At 45.1% G+C, this 18,485-nt stretch overlaps 1 protein-coding gene and 1 pseudogene across 2 annotated transcripts in view; one reads left to right on the top strand and one right to left on the bottom strand.

Annotated features, from left to right (window-relative positions):
* The window catches only part of LOC126418750 (cadherin-23), a 392,502-nt gene that overhangs the window by 182,950 nt on the left and 191,067 nt on the right, over positions 1–18,485 (bottom strand). The gene's annotated exons all lie outside the window — the stretch shown is intronic.
* On the top strand, positions 2,643–2,760 carry LOC126420103 (5S ribosomal RNA; annotated as a pseudogene).

Raw genomic sequence — 18,485 nt, 5'->3', positions numbered from 1 at the left:
CCTATTTTTCATATATATCCCCAGTCGCGTACCTTCTCTGTACTTGATTTTCTTGTCCATCCTGATAATGCGACTACTGCGTATTCGTTTGCGCTATCTGTTACCTGAAGTTCTTTCGGAATTTTATCCTCATTCAGTGGTAACTTAATGGTTTGAGGGAACCGTACTTACACCTTATGGGATGACAAGTTATTGCATTTATTATCACACTGGTGGTCGTCAGTCTTCTGTGTATATCTAACGAATGCCTCCCATCATTGATAGACGATGTACGCGGTATTATTCGTAAAAATGGAACTTAGCTGTACATTTTCCTCTCTGAAGATTACAAAGGCAAATCAATAATGTCTGACGGTTGTCGTTATCCATTCAAACGTCCAATTCTTGCCTAAATGCGGACGTTATCGCACAGAAACTAAAACTATCGTCGGCAAGAACTGCAGATAGATTTCGGCTATGACAGAATTTCATGAGTTCCCTTTGCAATGCCGCCTGGAATTAGTTTCTCCCAGTACACGTATTACCTTATTTGCACTCATATAGTCAGTTTTCTTGTCTGACAGTCAGTTCTAGGGCCGCATTGTATAGTTTTCACCACTTCCAAAACGTCCGTGACACACCGCATACACGTCGGTTCTTACACAGAGAATATTTCTTCAAAATGTTCGTTAAATGCTCATGATATGAAGGTGGAGTTCATAACACAGAATAACGTCATTCCTAAAGATTCGTGGGAACCAGTTTCTTTCTGTTCCTGTGTTACTATAATCCTTTTTTTTTTCATGATCAGTACTTGAGATACAAGGACGTGATATGGCCCAGTATTCTTGTACAACCAACACCGCGAGATAGTAGCTGAGCGATTGTCACCTAACGTATATTCGAATCGTCCACTACTTATCTTATTCATTTCCAGACTGCATTTTCTTGAACAGGTCATTCAAGAACAGTGGATTAGAGCTTAAGATACCATCAGGATCGATGTCACTAGGGTCAGAGTGCAACGCTGGAATGATAGAAGATGGCGAATGTTGTCGGCTGTGACTTTGTCCAGTTAATCATGGGAAAGGAAGCCGCTCTGAACCTGGCTCAAGACGGACCAAGGGTCATTCGAAGCTCACCCCTTCCACATAGAAGTCACATGTCTTAAACATAGCACTATCTCACTCCGTGCGTGATTCAGAGAGCAGTAACAATCACTTTTCATTTACTAGGCGAGAGAACGTATCAGGTTGTCGTCGAATTTCTGGCTATTGACAAGCAAGTTTCCGTCAGCTAGGTATGAGTTAAGAACATTTAAGAAGGGAACAACGCGTGAGCAACAGTTAACGTAAATGAAAAGAAGGCGTGGAATTGTAAGTTGATTTTGTTGCGTTATCTGAATGCATGGCTGCGGTCGTGTGTGGATATCGATTCAAGAATAGGTCGCACAGGTATTCTATACGTGGTCTCTTTTCTTGATAAACCAGGCTTTTCTAGAAATCTCCCAACAAACCGAAGTCGACGATTCACTTTCCCTACTACCGAGTTCGTTCCATTTCATATCGCTTTGCAACGTTAGACCTAGACATTCTATCGACAGCACTGTCTCAAGCTGCACACTAATAATGCTGTATCCGAAAACTGAGGGCATTGTGTTTGCTACTAGTCTACATTAACTTACATTTTTCTACATGTAGAGCAAGTTGTCATCCATTATACCAAATAAAAGTTTGTCTTAAGTCATTTTGTATCCTCGCATAGTCACTCGACGACGACACTTTCCCATAAACTAGAACATCATATGCACATGTGTCCTGTTCTTAACAGGACAGAGAAAATTTATGAAAACAGCGTAGAAAAGGACAAATGCAGATGGTAGTAAATGAAACATTGTGATCTCATTTTTTGTTTAACCGCGCACATTTCCTCACATAAGATGTTCAAAACGTCCACCGTCGGTTGCTACGCATTTTTCAGCTCCTGCAGACAGCTACTGTGTTGCTGATCTGAGCTCATTCGCACGATCCTTTACTTAAGCACACGAATTTCAAATACGAGCGAGAAATTCCTCCTTTGTGTCCACTCTGCGCTTGTCGACTTCGCTCACAAGAAATGACTCCTCGGCGACCGATCCGAGGCGCAGTATGTATTGCGTCACTGGCCGTACGGAATGTGTGGGAAATCCGTCGTGCTGAAAGTACAAACAACGTGTTGCCAATGAAATGTCCTCGAGGTATTCCGGTAAAGAAAGTAATTTAAAACATCCGGACCGATGAGTTGGTCATCAATAAAATCGCACCACACGTTCACCGAGAAACGTTGTTGAAAATTTATTTCGACATTATTGTGCAGATTTTCATCTGCCCACGCGTGAGAATAACGCGTGCCATTGATGCCGCTGCGGACATATGTTGATTCATCAGCGCACAGAATACGTGGAATACAGCATTCATTGGCAATGATCCAGTGAAAGAATTCCTTTCGTTTAGCATCATCTCCTACATGCAGTTGTTGCACACATTGCTGATGATACGCATGCAGACGCTGCTCACGTACTGTGCGCATCACTCGTGTTTATCTAATACCAAGCTGTGCTGCAGTTCTCCCAGAGCTGGTAGCTGGTCTACGTTCTACCATTTTAAGAATGTTGGTAATTTCATTATGACGGTCTTGCCGCAGTGGTAACACCGGTTCCCGTCAGATCACCGAAGTTAAGCGCTGTCGGGCTGGGCTAGCACTTGGATGGGTGACCATCCGGTCTGCCGAGCGCTGTTGGCAAGCGGGGTGCACTCAGACCTTGTGAGGCAAACTGAGGAGCTACTTGATTGAGAAGTAGCGGCTCCGGTCTCGGAAATTGACATACGGCCGGGAGAGCGGTGAGCTGACCACATGCCCCTCCATATCCGCACCCAGTGACGCCTATGGTCTGAGCATAACACGGCGGCCGGTCGGTACCGTTGGGTCTTCATGGCCTGTTCAGGAGGAGTTTAGTTTTTAGTTTAGGTAACTTCATTATGATCTTGTTGGGCGGGATGTGCAGGTGCAACGTGTACGCTGGGAAGCATTCCGCGCTCACCCAATCTGCTATCCGGAACTCTGAGATTAGGAAGTCGTCATTCGTATTCGCGAACAGCGGCTCTGGAATTCCCACGCAAAACCCGTAGACAAACATCTTGTCACCACACTCCGCATGTGTGGAGACCTGGGGCACTTTCACTACACACACGGGTGCTATTTTGAATGTGCAGGTAACAACAGTGTAGTACACAGGTGCAACCGCTGTAGTAGTGAGGCGTGAGCTAAACAACGTGTACACTTGCAGCACTCGTCGTCCCACGCTGCCCGACTGAAGCGCGCGTTGAAATGGTAAATAAAAACAACACTACGTAGTTTAATGTCGCTTTGGTTGTATCCGCGTGTTAGTGCTAGAGAAAAAGAATATGCGAATGACGCCAGTGATTTTCTACCGAATATGACTAAGAAAGTATATATGGTTCAAATGGCTCTGAGCACTATGGGACTTAACAACTGAGGTCATCAGTCCCCTAGAACTTAGAACTACTTGAACCTAACTAACCTAACGACATCACACACATCCATGCCCGAGGCAGGATTCGAACCTGCGACTGTAGCGGTCGCGCGGTTCCAGACTGAAGCGGCTACAACCGCCCGGCCACAGCGGCCGGCAAAGATATATGTGTTCGTCTGAAGTCTTTTGTTATAAATCGCCAATACTATCACTCCTCACAGGATGTACCTTTCCTCCTGACTAACCCTGTGTAGGGAACAAGAGTGGACTACTACATTTCCCTGTGGCACTGCTGACGATAGCCGTGCCTCTGATGAACGCTCGCTGTCGAGGACAACGTACTGGGCTCTATCACTTAGGAAGTCTTCGAGCCTCACACATCTGTGAAACTTTTCCGTACGCTTACGTCTTCATTAACAGTCTGATACGCTTTCCGGAACTCTAGAAGTGTGCAATACGCTTGTTTGCCGTTCATCCATGGTTCACTGGGTATCGTACGAGAATAGGACCAGCTGAGTTTCGCACGAGCGACGCTTTCTAAACCAGTGTTGATCTGTGAATAGAAGCATAAAATACTGGTGTTGGAACCAATCTTCAGCCTGATGTTTTTGAAAACGCACTTGTTCCCGATATGTGCACGTGTACTATTCGTGCTGTGAATAAATGTAGCTCTTGATTACGATTCGCAGCGGGCAGTCCTATGTGGGAAGCTCAGCAGGCTTGCCGGCGTGTCGCAGCTCTCCCGCTACAGAAAGTGAAAGCCGCGGTCAGCCCATTCACTGCGGTCACGACGCCCGCCGAAAGGAAAGCTACAAGGCTGTCTGTCACGGCGGTACCAGGTCCGGCATCCGAACATGACGGGGACTCGCTTCCCTGTACGGAAATAAAAGACGCCGCGGCTACAGTTCTGGTCGACTAAACCAAGTAAATTACTGATAATTTTGCACACAGCATTAATGTTGTCGATAATTCTTCCGGGTTATATGGCCGTGGTCCATTGAGTTCTTCTATTCCTAACGTTTCGTCCAATACTACGTTGGACATCTTCAGAGGTATGGCTCGTCCTGCTGAGTCCTGCCGACTGTCAGTCGGCAGGACTGAGCAGGACTAGCCATACCCCTAAATATGTCCAACGTAGTATTGGACGAAACGTTAGGAATAGAAGAATTCCATGGACCACGGCCATATAACCCGGAAGAATTATCAACAACAGTACCATCCGGTCGTTGAAGCATTCATTGTATGGCACAGCATTAATAGCACTACGGCTCATCCACACTGCGTAACAGCTTTGGAAGATCACTTCTTCACAACCCCCTAATTGTTTCCCACTGCGACTCAGAAGTTCGAAATCTGGTTAAAAGGTGCCTACAATCTTCTTACGTAATGGTGCAAAAGCAGGACACCTTGTGACGTCACCCTCGGGCTCTGAGATGCTTCAAACAGCAAAGTGGTCAATGCGTGCGTAAAAAAGACTACAGCTCGGAAGTTCGTCTGAAGTCTAAGATGGGTTAATACTGTCACCTTGACACCAAACTTCACCATAATTCTGCCCAGCGCCCACCGTGGACAAGTCACACCTGGGGAAGAACATTACTCGCTCATTACCCACATTTCACCCCTTCTTTTCACGCCTCTGCGATGGCCAAACGGTGACATGCAGCGTTGGAATCAATCGATTTTATTATGGGTGGCCTGGGAAAAGATTGTAGGCACACTGCCGCTCAGAATCGACAGGAAAAACATTAGGGAGTGGCGTAAAGTGCATCAGCGAAAGTACCCCTTGCCTTGGGGCGTTGATTCCCGCACATTTCACGGTCGATAACGAGAGTTGTCAGTGTGATGAGCTAGAGGATGACGTTCTTGACAACATTTGATGCTGCAGCCAACTCTTCTCTAAGAACATCGTGGTGCTGCACTCCATTGAACGTTTTCACACCCGTTTGCAATGTAGCGCGGCCACAATTTTTGCTTTCGTGAACAGGTCTGAACCACTAAGGAATCATCAGGCCATTGCAGTTAGGCAACCGCTTGTCACCCCTCCCATGCCAGTTGCCTGCCTGCAGGCGTCTAGGACTACTTTGCAGGTTTTCCCTGTAAAGACACATTTTCAAAATCTCAAATGTGGGTGGGTGCCACCGAAGGTATTGCCTAACTGGGGGGTCTTAGAGGGAGTCTTGTCTTGGTATTCACGCGTGTGTCAATATCGCACCCGTCCGTGATACTGCTACAGGAGGGTGGGAAATAGGAGGTCTGAGAAAGCATAAGTATCCTTTACTCCTTCAGATCACGTTCAAATTTCGTCGGACGAGCCGGCCAGAGTGGCCAAGCGGTTCTAGGCGCTACAGTCTGGAACCGCGCGACCGCTATGGTCGCAGGTTCGAATCCTGCCTCGGGCATGGATGTGTGTGGCGTCCTTAGGTTAGTTAGGTTTAAGTAGTTCTAAGTTCTAGGGGACTAATGACCACAGCAGTTAAGTCCATTAGTGCTCAGAGCCATTTGAACCATTTTTTCGTCGGACGATTTTGAACGCTCCCTACTGGTTCCAACCTGTACACGAGCGCAAAAACTACGGTCGCACTGCACTCCATACGAGTGCGATCACATTTAGCGAGGATGCAGCCCTGCAATGTGCTTAGAGAAGATTTGAAACATCCGGGAGTGTCCGCAGCGTCAAAGCTTGTCAACTGCTTCATCCTGTTGCCCATCGCACCGAAAACTCTGGTCTTTGATCGCGAAATGTGTGGGAATCAACGCCCGAAGGAAAGGGGAAGTTTCATTGACGCTCTTTACGCCACCCTCTAAGGCTTTTTCGTGTCGATTCAGAACTAGACAACTGTCAGATATGAGTACACTGTAACAAATTCACGCGAATCCGCTCCTTTTTTTGATGTCTAGTTGAAGAAAATGAGAAGTTCATGGTAACGAAAAGCACATGTTGTGTTTATATGGACAGTATTGTTCTGTTTATAGTTTTGGATACACAAACGGACTAAGACGTCGACCAGTCTTGGAGATGCAAGTTCGAATTATCCTAAGTCATGGTTTTTTGATTCGAAATAATCTTTGTGTTCAGTTACCACACTAACGAACTCGGTTAGATCCCTTCGATACAGTCACTTTGTGTGACTCGATTGTTTCTCTGTCACAATAACGAACATATATAATTGCAACGGTTTTTATGCAAAAAAATTTCCTACTGTTCTCTTCAGTGGAAGATGTTAAGTGTATAGGTTATACTTGGGAAGTTGAGACAAATTACTTTCAGTAGTGTCAGCTACCTCTCGCCGACAATTGATTTCCGCCTGGCACGCACAGTTTTCTTAAGTACGTGTGGCTCGGGCATTTACGGCATGAAGTAGAGCTGAATGTTGGGTGCGAGCCGCGAGTTCAACGTCCGAGCGCAGGGCAGTCGCTCGCGCTTCGGCCGGCGTTGTGCGGAACCATCTTGATGTGGCAAATGGAACCAGAAGGCTTGCAGCGAGTGCAACCACCTCCCCGCCGGCAAAACACGCGGTCACTTTGACACTAGGTGAGACAGGTGTTCGAGGGCGGCTCACCGTCTTGGTCTCTCCTGGATTCGATGCTCCATATTGATCACATGACAGTCAATATCGCCTAACAATTAGCAACCAGTACATCCCGTGTCTGTGTTCTAAATGCACACACACACACACACACACACACACACACACACACACACATATATATATATATATATATATATATATATATATATATATATATATGTACCTCTCGCATACCGACTACGTACGTCTCCATATTTAATTCTTGTAGCCACATGTGAACAATATAGGCAGCAAACGTGGAATCACCATGGACGAGCGTGAACGTCATGTAATTAACTCATCAGTGAGTCTTAGGAATTGATCATGCTGCGAACTACAAGGCTCCTTCGTAATTGTTATTTTGCATTGCGTAACGGCAATGTTCAAAATTCACTTGGCATAAATGTAATGACGATGAGTATGAAACAGCACTATATGATTCAAAGTATCCGGACACCCGTTAGTGGACATTAATATGGGATGTGTCCACCCTTCGCCTTTATGACTGCTTTTGCTCTGCTGGGGAGACTTTCAATGAGGTGTTTGGATGTCTGTGGAAAAATGGCCCGGTTAACTATTAGTGGACATACTGTGAGGTGCCTCCAACCTTAGCCTTTATGATGACCTGAACTCCGTGGGGACACTTTCAGTGAGGTGTCGCTGCCCATTCTTCCTCAAGAGCCGCTGGGGTCTGGAGCGTTTTCGGCGTTCAACTCATCCCACGGGTGTCCCATTGGGTTTAGGTCGGGACTTTAGCCAAGTCAGTCCATTTCAGGATTATTGTCATCTACAATCCCTTGCCTCACCGATCCTACTTTGTGTCAGGGTGCGCTCTCATGCTGATACAATGAGTCATCATCTCGGAAATGCTCCTCTACTATACGCAGTACACAACGCTGTAAAATGTATAATATCCTTCCACATGTACCGCTTTCTTACGCGCAGTAAGGTAACGATACCCCAGACACGAAAAACACTCCCATACCATATCACCAGTTACTACGCACAATGATGGCAGGTAACGTTCTCCAATCTTTCGCCAAAATCAAACCTTTCCGTCGGATTTCCACAGGTATAGCGCGATTTGTTACCCCCCAAGTCACTCGTTTCCAGTCGCTCACTGCCCAGCGGCGTTGCTATTCACACCTTCTCAAGCGTCGCTTAGCACTGACGCCAGAAAAGCGTGGCTTATTAGGAGCTGCTCAATCTTCGTAGCCCCATTCTTTTTAACTTCCTACGCAGTCATTGTGCTAACTGGGCTGCTGATAGTACTTTGGAACTCACGATCCTTCTGCTGATTTCATGCCATTTTTTATATCCACCCTGCGCAATCATGGACGGTCCCCGTATGTCAGAACATGAGCTCCGCCTCGTCTTGGTTTTTAGCTGTGTTGTTCCTCCCGCGTTTCCACTTCTCAGTCACGCCACGAACAGTTGACTTCAGCGACCTTAGAAGATTTGATGTGTCCCTGAAGGATTTCTTACTCAGGTGATGTACAGCGTCTAGTCCAGTTCGAAGTGACTTAGCTCTCCTATCCTATCGATTCTGCTGTTACCGCTTCCCTATTGAGAACACAATAATTCCCGCCTTCTTTTATGCTGTCGGGTCTGCTTCTCATGTCATGTCTTGTTCAATGCCACATTCATTGTGGCTGTCCAGACAGTTTTTATGAAACAATATACATTTCGTCAACTGCAGAAGGGTGAACATCTGAAACATGTCTCGGGAGGAAGTGGTCAGCCAGAATATTGATTTGATGCAGCTACCCACGCTAGTCTATGCTGTGTAGGTCTCTTCGTGCATATATAAAGAGTGAATCACTTGAATCCGTCTAGAGCAGGTGGCTCCTGGTCTCCGTCTACAATGTGTACCCCTCCCCTACACACACACACACACACACACACACACACACACACACAACGAGAGAGAGACAGAGAGAGAGAAAATTCGATCCGTCACCAAGTGAAGTTTTACTTGATGCCTCAGCATAGGTCCTATCTATCAACCTGTCATTTCTGTAGTCACATTGTACCATAAATTTATATTTTCCGCAATTAGATTAGTACCGCTTCGTTTGTTATCCGATCTACCCATCTATACTCAGCATTTACACTTCTCATCGCGTCAAAAGTTTCTACTCTCGTCCTATGTGGACTATTTATCGTCCCCGTTTTACCTTCATACACGACGTATAGGCAGATATTTTCAAAGGAAACTTCCTATCAACTAGATTCGTATTATAAGTTAAAATATTTCCCTTTCTTCACAAACTCTCGTATTACCGAAATGTGAGAAAAATCGTCGAAACAAACGTCGGCAGGAAAGCCCGAGACAGAAGCCATCTATCTTATTTCTGCCTCACAGTGATGCTGATTGTGATGACAGGTGGTAACTATCCTTTGCAAGTTTACAAACGGCTGTTAACAAGATCCAAGGAGCCATAACGACGGACGTAACTCAACACACTAGAAGAAGACAGTCATTACGTGTCGGTGAAGTGGTGCTATTTTTTAAGCAAATGGGCTGCAAACTAACAAACGAAGTGCAGAGTCCCTAGTTAAGTGTGTTTTGTTTTCCCATTTTAGTCTGAAGATGAGGTTCATACCTGGAAACTTGTTGCTTTATTAAATAACTAGCTGTTCTCGGCCATGCGTTACTGTCGGCTGTTTGCTTATATGGAAAAGAAAGAAACGAGAAAGAACACGTTTCTAAGTAGTACAGGAATTGGATATACGCCATAATCTCCTTCTCTCCCCTGTCTCTGTCCATTTCCTAACCCCTCTCTCTTTCGCCATCATCACTTCTTTGCGGTAAGTATCAATCTACCTTTTCTTACGTTGTTCATAACACTCTGTGTGCGGGGTGCATAGGCGGACCCCTGGCTGCCATTCCAGTCTGTGAAACCCGCATATCAATGGCGCCTTATATTGCCGAAATATCGGCTGTCCAAGTTTTTACTGATTCACCCGGTATAGAAACACTCTTGTATTCGAATAGAACTTTGTTTCAAAATTTCGAAGCAATCGTTGAACTTTCAGAGATTTACAGTTTTGAACGAACAAATTTTTATTTATTTTTTATGTTTATTCCTATAGTTTTAAGTAAATCAACAGAAATTTGTGACTGGTGGCGGGTTCCGAAGAACCTTTTCATAGTAGCTTAGTTTAATGCACAGCCACGGAGCTCGAGTGCCATTGTCGCAGACAAATGACGAGGCCTGCCGGACTGGACAGTGCCGTGTGGCCTTGACCTCTGCCTCAGGCTGTGGGACGGAGCGGGCACAGAACCTCGGCCAGCCGCGCAGCCCGCACGCAACGCTTCGCGCGGTGTGATCAGCGCGCTACGCCACCTCACCTCACCTCACCACGCCTTGGGCGGTCCACGTGTACCGCGGCCCGAGTCGCACCAGATCCGGAAGGCGCGCGCCACACAGCTTTCTCCGGCGCGCCTGGGGCGGCACTGCGCTTGCGTAATTTGTGGCGAAGAAAGTTAACCGCAATCGAACATGCTATACTGGCACGGTGCTGCAGTATTACTACTGACTTCAAGCAGTATACTGCGCCAGTAAAACGTGAAATTAGTACAAGCCTAGCGATTCGTTTGAGAATAAAATTGCACGCCCACCAGCTACTGAATTAAGGATACGCACATGGTAAGATGGCATGCAGAGTGTAAACATATATGCGGATACCATTTCCTGCCTTTACCGTTCCACATGTCAACGCAACAAATGAGTCTGGCAAAAGGGAACATTATCAGTAAGAGCGTGCAAAAATTTGATGATGATTGATTTGTGGGGCGCTCAACTGCGCGGTCATCAGCGCCCGTACGAAGTCCCAATATTTACACAGCCCAATTTTTAATTCAGTCCAATCTAGCAACTGTAACGAATGACGATGAAGATTATGAAATAATGAGGACAACACAAACACCCCGTCTGTAAAAATATGACGGTACATAGAGGATGCTCCACTGAACAATTTGAGGTAGGGAACCTGGGTCGGAGAAGCAAGCTTAAGGCGATAATAGAAATAAAGACACATTACTGTGTACTTTTTTATTTACATTAGTTAACTGCAAATACCATCATTGACACAATGAACGAATCATTTGTACTATACCTTACAAAATGTGCTGAAACTGACGGCCATCAACCACAGTGCAAGTAAGACATCGGCGAGCAAGATTCTGACATACCCTGACAAATACACTACTGGCCATTAAAATTGCTGCACCACGAAGATGACGTGCTGCAGACGCGAAATTTAACCGACAGGAAGAAGATGATGTGATGTGCAAATGATTAGCTTTTCAGAGCATTCACACAAGGTTGGCGCCGGTGGCGACACCTACAACGTCCTGACAGGAGGAAAGTTTCCAACCGATTTCTCATACACAAACAGCAGATGACCGGCGTTGCCTGGTGAAACGTTTTTGTGATGCCTTGTGTAAGGAGGAGAAATGCGTACCATCACGTTTCCGACTTTGATAAAGGTTGGATTGTATCCTATCGCGATTGCGGTTTACCGTATCGCGACATTGCTGCTCCGATACAATGACTGTTAACATAATATGGAATCGATGGGTTCAGGAGGGCAATACGGAACGCAGTGCTGGATCCCAACGGCCTCGTATCACTAGTAGTCGAGATGACAGGCATCTTATCCGCCTGGCTGTAACGGATCGTGCAGCCACGTCTCGATCCCTGAGTCAACAGATGGGGACGTTTGCAAGACAACAACCATCTGCACGAACAGTTCGACGACGTTTGCAGCAGCATGGACTATCAGCTCGGAGACCATGGCTGATGTTACCCTTGGCGCTGCACCACAGACAGGACCGCCTGTGATGGTGTACTCAACGCCAAACCTAGGTGCACGAATGGAAAAACGTCATTTTTTCGGATGAATCCAGGTTCTGTTTACAGCAACATGATGGTCACATCGGTGTTTGGCGACATCGCGGTGAACGCACATTGGAAGCGTGTACTCGTCATCGCCATACTGGCGTATCACCCGGCGTGGTGGTACGCAATTTGGGTGCATAGATCCTGAGAAATCAGTACCCAGAGCAACTACCTCTGGTTGCTTACACGTCTCGGTCACCTCTTGTTCGCATTGACGGCACTTTGAACAGTGGACGTTACATTTCAGATGTGTTACGACCCGTGGCTCTACCCTTCATCCGATCCCTGCGAAACCCTACATTTCAACAGGATAATGCACGACAGCATGTTACAGGTCCTGTATGGGCCTTTCAGGATGCAGGAAATATTCGACTGCTGCCCTGGCCAGCACTTTCTCCAGATCTCTCACCAATTGAAAATGTCTGGTCAAGGGTGGCCGAGCAACTGGCTCGTCACAATACGCCAGTCACTACTCTTGATGAAATGTGGTATCTTGTTGAAGCTGCATGGGCAGCTGTACCTGTACACGTCATCCAAGCTCTGTTTGACTCAATGCCCAGGCGTATCACGGCCGTTATTACGGCCAGAGGTGGTAGTTCTGGGTACTGATTTCTCGGGATCTATGCACCCTAATTGCGTGAAAATATAATCACATGTCAGTTCTAGTATAATATATTTGTCCAATGATTATCTGTTTATCATCTGCAATTTTAATGGCCAGTAGTGTACAAACCTAGTAGGGTGCTTGAGAATGAAATTGCGCGCCCACCAGCCACTGAATTACGGATACACACATGGTAAGATGGCATGCAGAATGTAAACGTATATGCAATATCATTTCCTGCCTTTACCGTTCCACATGTCAACGCAACAAATGAGTCTGGCAAAAGGGGATATTATCTGTAACAGCGTACAAAAATTTGATGATGATAATGTTTGGTTTTTGAGGTGCTCGACTGCGCGGTCATCAATGCCCGTACAAAGTTCCAATTTTTACACAGTCCAATTTTTAACTCAGTCCAATCTAGCAACTGCCACGGATGATGGTGGTGAAATGATGAGGACAACACAAACACCCCGTCTGCAAAAATTTGGCTGGACGTAGAGGATGCTCCACTGAACAATGTGAGGTAGGGAACCTGGGTCGGAGAAGCAAGCTTAAGGAGATAATAGGAATAAAGTCACATTACTGTGTACTTTTTTATTTACATTAGTTAACTGTAGATAGCATCATTGACACAATGAACGTACCATTTATACTGTATCTTACATAATGGCCGGCCGTGGTGGCTGAGCGGTTCTAGGCGCTTCAGTCCAGAACCACGCTGCTGCTACGGTCGCAGGTTCGAATCCCGCCTCGGGCATGGTTGTGTGTGATGTCCTTAGGTTAGTTAGGTTTAAGTAGTTCTAAGTTCTAGGGGGCTGATGACCTCAGATGTTAAGTCCCATAGTGCTCAGAGCCATTTGAACCATCTTACAAAATGAAACCTGCATCAAGACCTCCTGATAATCAGGCTCGTCCTCCTTGTTTCCTTGCAGGAAACAAACAATGTACATCTAAATAAACAGCACAGTATGTGTACATTTGTACGCATGTTAGTTGTAAATAAGCTGGAAAACAGTAATGCGAGACAAAGAGGTAGACAAGTTTACTTCCATATCTCAATCTGACGTCTTCGACCCCAGGTTCCCTATCTCAAATTGTTCACGGGAGCATTCTCTATGTCCTGTTACATTTTTGCACGCTCTTACGGAAACGCCCTGTAGAGTTCAAATAATGATATTCATAGCAGGCGCTGTACGTCAAAACGGAAATGGTTAGAGGGGATATGCAAACCTATGGGAAACATAAATGGCGCCTATAAGGAAATTAAAGAGTCGTTTGGAAAAAATAATGTGAGTATGAATATTAAGAACTGAGATGGCAAGCCAATACTAAGGAAAGATGGGAAAGCTGAAAGATGGAGGGAATATGATGAACGACATATAGACAAGCGTGCTTATTTATTTTCTTTTCTTTTTGCTGGACCGATATCGATCCATATATCTATCTTCAGCGAGCATGTACGTTCCTTTCCTATCTTCACAGAATTTTTGTAGATTTTTTTGGGGATTTTACTTTAATTTCTTAGCTGATTTTCAGGACATCCTCGTAGTTTTATGGAAGAAAGCACGCATAATATAGTGTGGATGTAGACACCTAATCACACTACAACAAAAACCAATTTACATCACATATCAAAGATACCACCAACACACGTTTGACAATTGGCCATAACATTGCGTTATATAAAAAACATCATTATGTAAATGAATGTTTATTTCCTCACGTTGTGCAAATGAAATTACGAATGACAACAAGTAGAACAACAGCTACACTGTCCAGTCACATTAAAAGCAGCCTCTGTGACCACATTTTTCTGCGGGGGCTGCTGCAAGACGTGAAATTCTGGAAGGTAGCGACAGGGATGTGGACCCATGCCGGCTCAAGTGCCTCGACAGCTGCGCTAGGTTTCTCGATTGAGGATGCAAGGCAAGGTGTATATAAGACGAAGTGTTTTGTTGCCTTACTCTTCTCGGAAAGCACACACGGCGAAATTTATTACTCAGTCTTTCCCTGATGCACAACCTGTCTTCTTTAACGTTTACCTCTGGAGTTCGAGAACCATTTCTGTGCCGCGCTTGCCCTTAGCTCGTGGGCCCGCCTTTCATCTGTAGATGTTCTCTATTAATTTTATGTGGTAGCTATAGCAAGCTGACGAACAATACAAAAATTAAAAATGACAAACGAATGACTTATAAACCATTTCCTTCGTGGTCAAATTCCATTTCCTTAGGATTGTTCTTGTGTATGGCAGCCTAGCATCAGCTTCTTCGGCAACTGTTCTTACGTAGTCGTTCGGCTTTATTACGCTGCAGACAGATACTACTACATATCTGAGAATTGTGAGCTCACTTTTGCCAAAATTTATCGCCAGTTGTGTAATCGAACAAATCTACCCATTTATCCGCAATACACTACATTTAAGCTTAGGGTCAACAATAAGTTCATGCAGCGAGCGTCGATTCTACAGGTATTTTGATCTTTATGTACGAATCGTCACTGAAGTCTCTTAGCGTTTCAGCGTTTCTGTGTATAATTTCATCATCCGCAGACCGCAGGTGGTAATTTTTGTGTATAAATAAACAAATGTTTAGCTTATATACGAAAAATACCGTCTGAACTAACGTACACTATACTTTCTAAGAGCAGTACATGTAGTTACAGATCTCTGTTGACTGTAACTAGAATGTCTTTGAGACTGCCTGTGGCTTATTATATATTTCCGTTTTTAACGATGGGTGTAAACTATCTGCTGTGCAAGTGATGTACACGGCCCAGCCACATGAATGCGACCACTGCCTGTGTTCAAAATGGTTCAAATGGCTCTGAGCACTATGCGACTTAACTTCTGAGGTCATCAGTCGCCTAGAACTTAGAACTAATTAAATCTAACTAACCTAAGGACATCACACACATCCATGCCCGAGGCAGGATTCGAACCTGCGACCGAAGCGGTCACGCGGTTCCAAACTGAAACGCCTAGAACCGCACGGCCACACCGGCCGGCCTGGCTGTGTTATACGTGGCCACTGACAGAGGGCAGGTGATAGCAATAGTAGTAGACGGTGTATGAAGCGTGTCAGGGGGGAAGGGGAAAAACAGTGCTGTCGTTGTTATGCGGAAACGGTGCGGTTTACCTATCTTTCAAAATGGCGTTATCATAAGCTTTTGGGATAAAATTGTAAGCATTTCCGAAACGGCTAAGTACGTAAACTATTCGCTTACCGACGTCCTTAAAAGAATACTCTGCATAACGAAATTGTGCAGTCCAAAATCGGTCTCGAGGCAGCTGTAGTGTACGACGAGCCATAGATGACAGGGGTGAACTACGGCAGGGAAGATGTGTACGAACGAATCGACGTGCAACTGTTGAGTAACTGATCGCCCAGGCGAGCCAAGGGTCTACCAACTGCATCGGACAGATGGATGTTGACGCGTACGTCGTGAAACGTCTGAAAAGTCGCAAGAGGGAGACTTATGATCTGGGGAATATTTCGGTGTCATTCTCTGGGTGATCTAGCCATTCTGCAAGACGCAATGGATCAACACAAGTGTGCACCTATTCTTGGTGACTATGCCCACTCCTACATGCAGTTTGTTTTTCCTCGGCACGATAGCTTCGACCAGGAGGACAACGCAGAGTGCGGCGCGTGACAAGAAGAGCACCAGGATGATTTTACCGTATTCTGCCAGCCACCAAACTTCCCAGTTTAAAACCAAATCTAGAGTCTACGGGACCACCTCGATCGGACTGTTCGCGCTGTGGATCCCCAACCGAGAAACCCAGAGCAGCCACGGCACATTAGTCAACGTGGGCATATCCCTGTCGGTACCTCCCAGAACCACATCGACTCTCTTCCTGCACAGCTTGCAGCGGACCGACCAGCAAAAGGTGATTGTTCAAGCTTTTGAGAGCTGGTCACATTAATATGACTGGACATAGTGTAACATGTGTAACATTCTAGATAAGAGAACAAGAAAACATCCGTAAGTAAAAGTTAGTTCCAAATTCGTCATTATCAATAAGGAAGATAAATGAGTAACTACAAAACAGCTTATATTTGTATTGCAGTAGAGACGCCGTAATAATTCGGCAGCTGACACATCGCAAGCATCAAATCAGAAAATGTCATAGCAGACGAAAACTGCATATGATAATAGGAACTCTTTCGCGAAACGCGTCGTTCAGAAAATGATGACTGGCAGCAGCAAATGTTATTGTGGAAAAGAAATCCACTATCTCTTATAAACCAGTAGCCCACCCCTTCCTCCCCTCCACCGACTCTTCAAATCGAATTCTCAATGAATAAAAGAGCTTCAGACATTATTTACAAATGAGTTAGTGTGTTAAATATTTGACGCTCAGTATGTAAAATCTTTATGGTTGAAACGCAGAACGTAACTATGTTGGTTTCATTACTTACGATTATCCGTCCAAAGACTAATGAAAAAATTAAAACTGAAACTCAGTGTTTACCGTGTCATATCTCCAGAACTATGTGTCAATATAGAGCTATAATTTTGCAGGTACATTCAGTGGTATGCGTGGATACTGCCTGCAGAATCTGTTGTGAATAGAGGCGGTAGTAAAGAAATATTAAATTAAAACGCCAGGTCGGAATGCTGAAGTTTTACCGCATGGACAGCGAAAATATAGTAACTCATGAACTTTTTTTCCTTTCATTTCTTTGTGCGGGGGGAGAGGAGGGAAGGGTGTCGGCTAGAAAAAGTTACGAAAATATTTGAAATTATGTGTAAGATTTGTTGGAAGTCGATAAGTGCACTCATTCTCAAATGATGGATTAATATACTTTGGGAAATTTGTGTGCCGTGAGTTACACAATCACAAGACATAATTTCTAACTTTCATACTTCAGTAGTTGTGTTAAATTTTTAACATTAGATTTTGCCTCTTGCTGAGCAGATTATGACAGCGTTCTAAATTTTTAATTTCTGTCGATATTTAATTGAAATACTGAAAATATACACCTATACGACTACTCTGTCTGGCAGACTGCTCATCTAACCATCTTCAAGCTACTTGCCCACCGTCCGACTCTCGAACAACACGTGGGAAAAACGAACACTGGAATACTTCCGTGCGAGCTCTGATTTCATTACGATGGTCATTTCTTCCTATGTAGGTGGGAATCAACAAATTAATTTCGCATTCAGAAGAGAAAGCTAATGATTGAAATCAAATTTTTGTTGCCCATGAAAGCCATTAAACAGACTTTTTTTAGCCTTTTGGTAATACTGATCAAATACAAGATACTGAGGAAGTACGGAAAGCATCGTAATGGCTGGACGAAGATTTGACCCGAGAAAAAGTCCGGCACTTAAAATCAGTATGGCGTCCTTCGCCCTTTGCTAAGGCTGTGAAGGCGTGAGTACGCAATGTGTTCCGAAACTCAGCAGTTCAGGCAACACATGTTCCGCGATATCTCCGTCCGTTGAGATGGAATGAATGAATGAATGAATGTGTGACCCAATCAACCTATCACCGAGAATGACGGCCCACTCATTAATACCAAATCGCTGTTGATGAGCACGAGGTCGAGTACCTCATGGATTCACATGTGCCCAAACATGCCAACTGCGAGTATTGAAACAGCTTTCACGAGTAAACAAAGCGTCATCGGTGTACAAGACCTCGGCTGGAAATATGTGGTGCAGGGCAGTCTGTTGTGAAAACTATATGGCTCAAATGGCTCTGAGCACTATGGGACTCAACTTCTGAGGTCATTAGTCCCCTAGAACTTAGAACTAGTTAAACCTAACTAACCTAAGGACATCACACACATCCATGCCCGAGGTAGGATTCGAACCTGCGACCGTAGCGGTCTCGCGGTTCCAGACTGCAGCGCCTTTAACCGCACGACCACTTCGGCCGG

This window comes from Schistocerca serialis, chromosome 9, assembly GCF_023864345.2.
Source record: "Schistocerca serialis cubense isolate TAMUIC-IGC-003099 chromosome 9, iqSchSeri2.2, whole genome shotgun sequence".
In the NCBI taxonomy this organism is placed as follows: domain Eukaryota; kingdom Metazoa; phylum Arthropoda; class Insecta; order Orthoptera; family Acrididae; genus Schistocerca; species Schistocerca serialis.
This window is presented reverse-complemented; position numbering and strand designations above follow the sequence as displayed.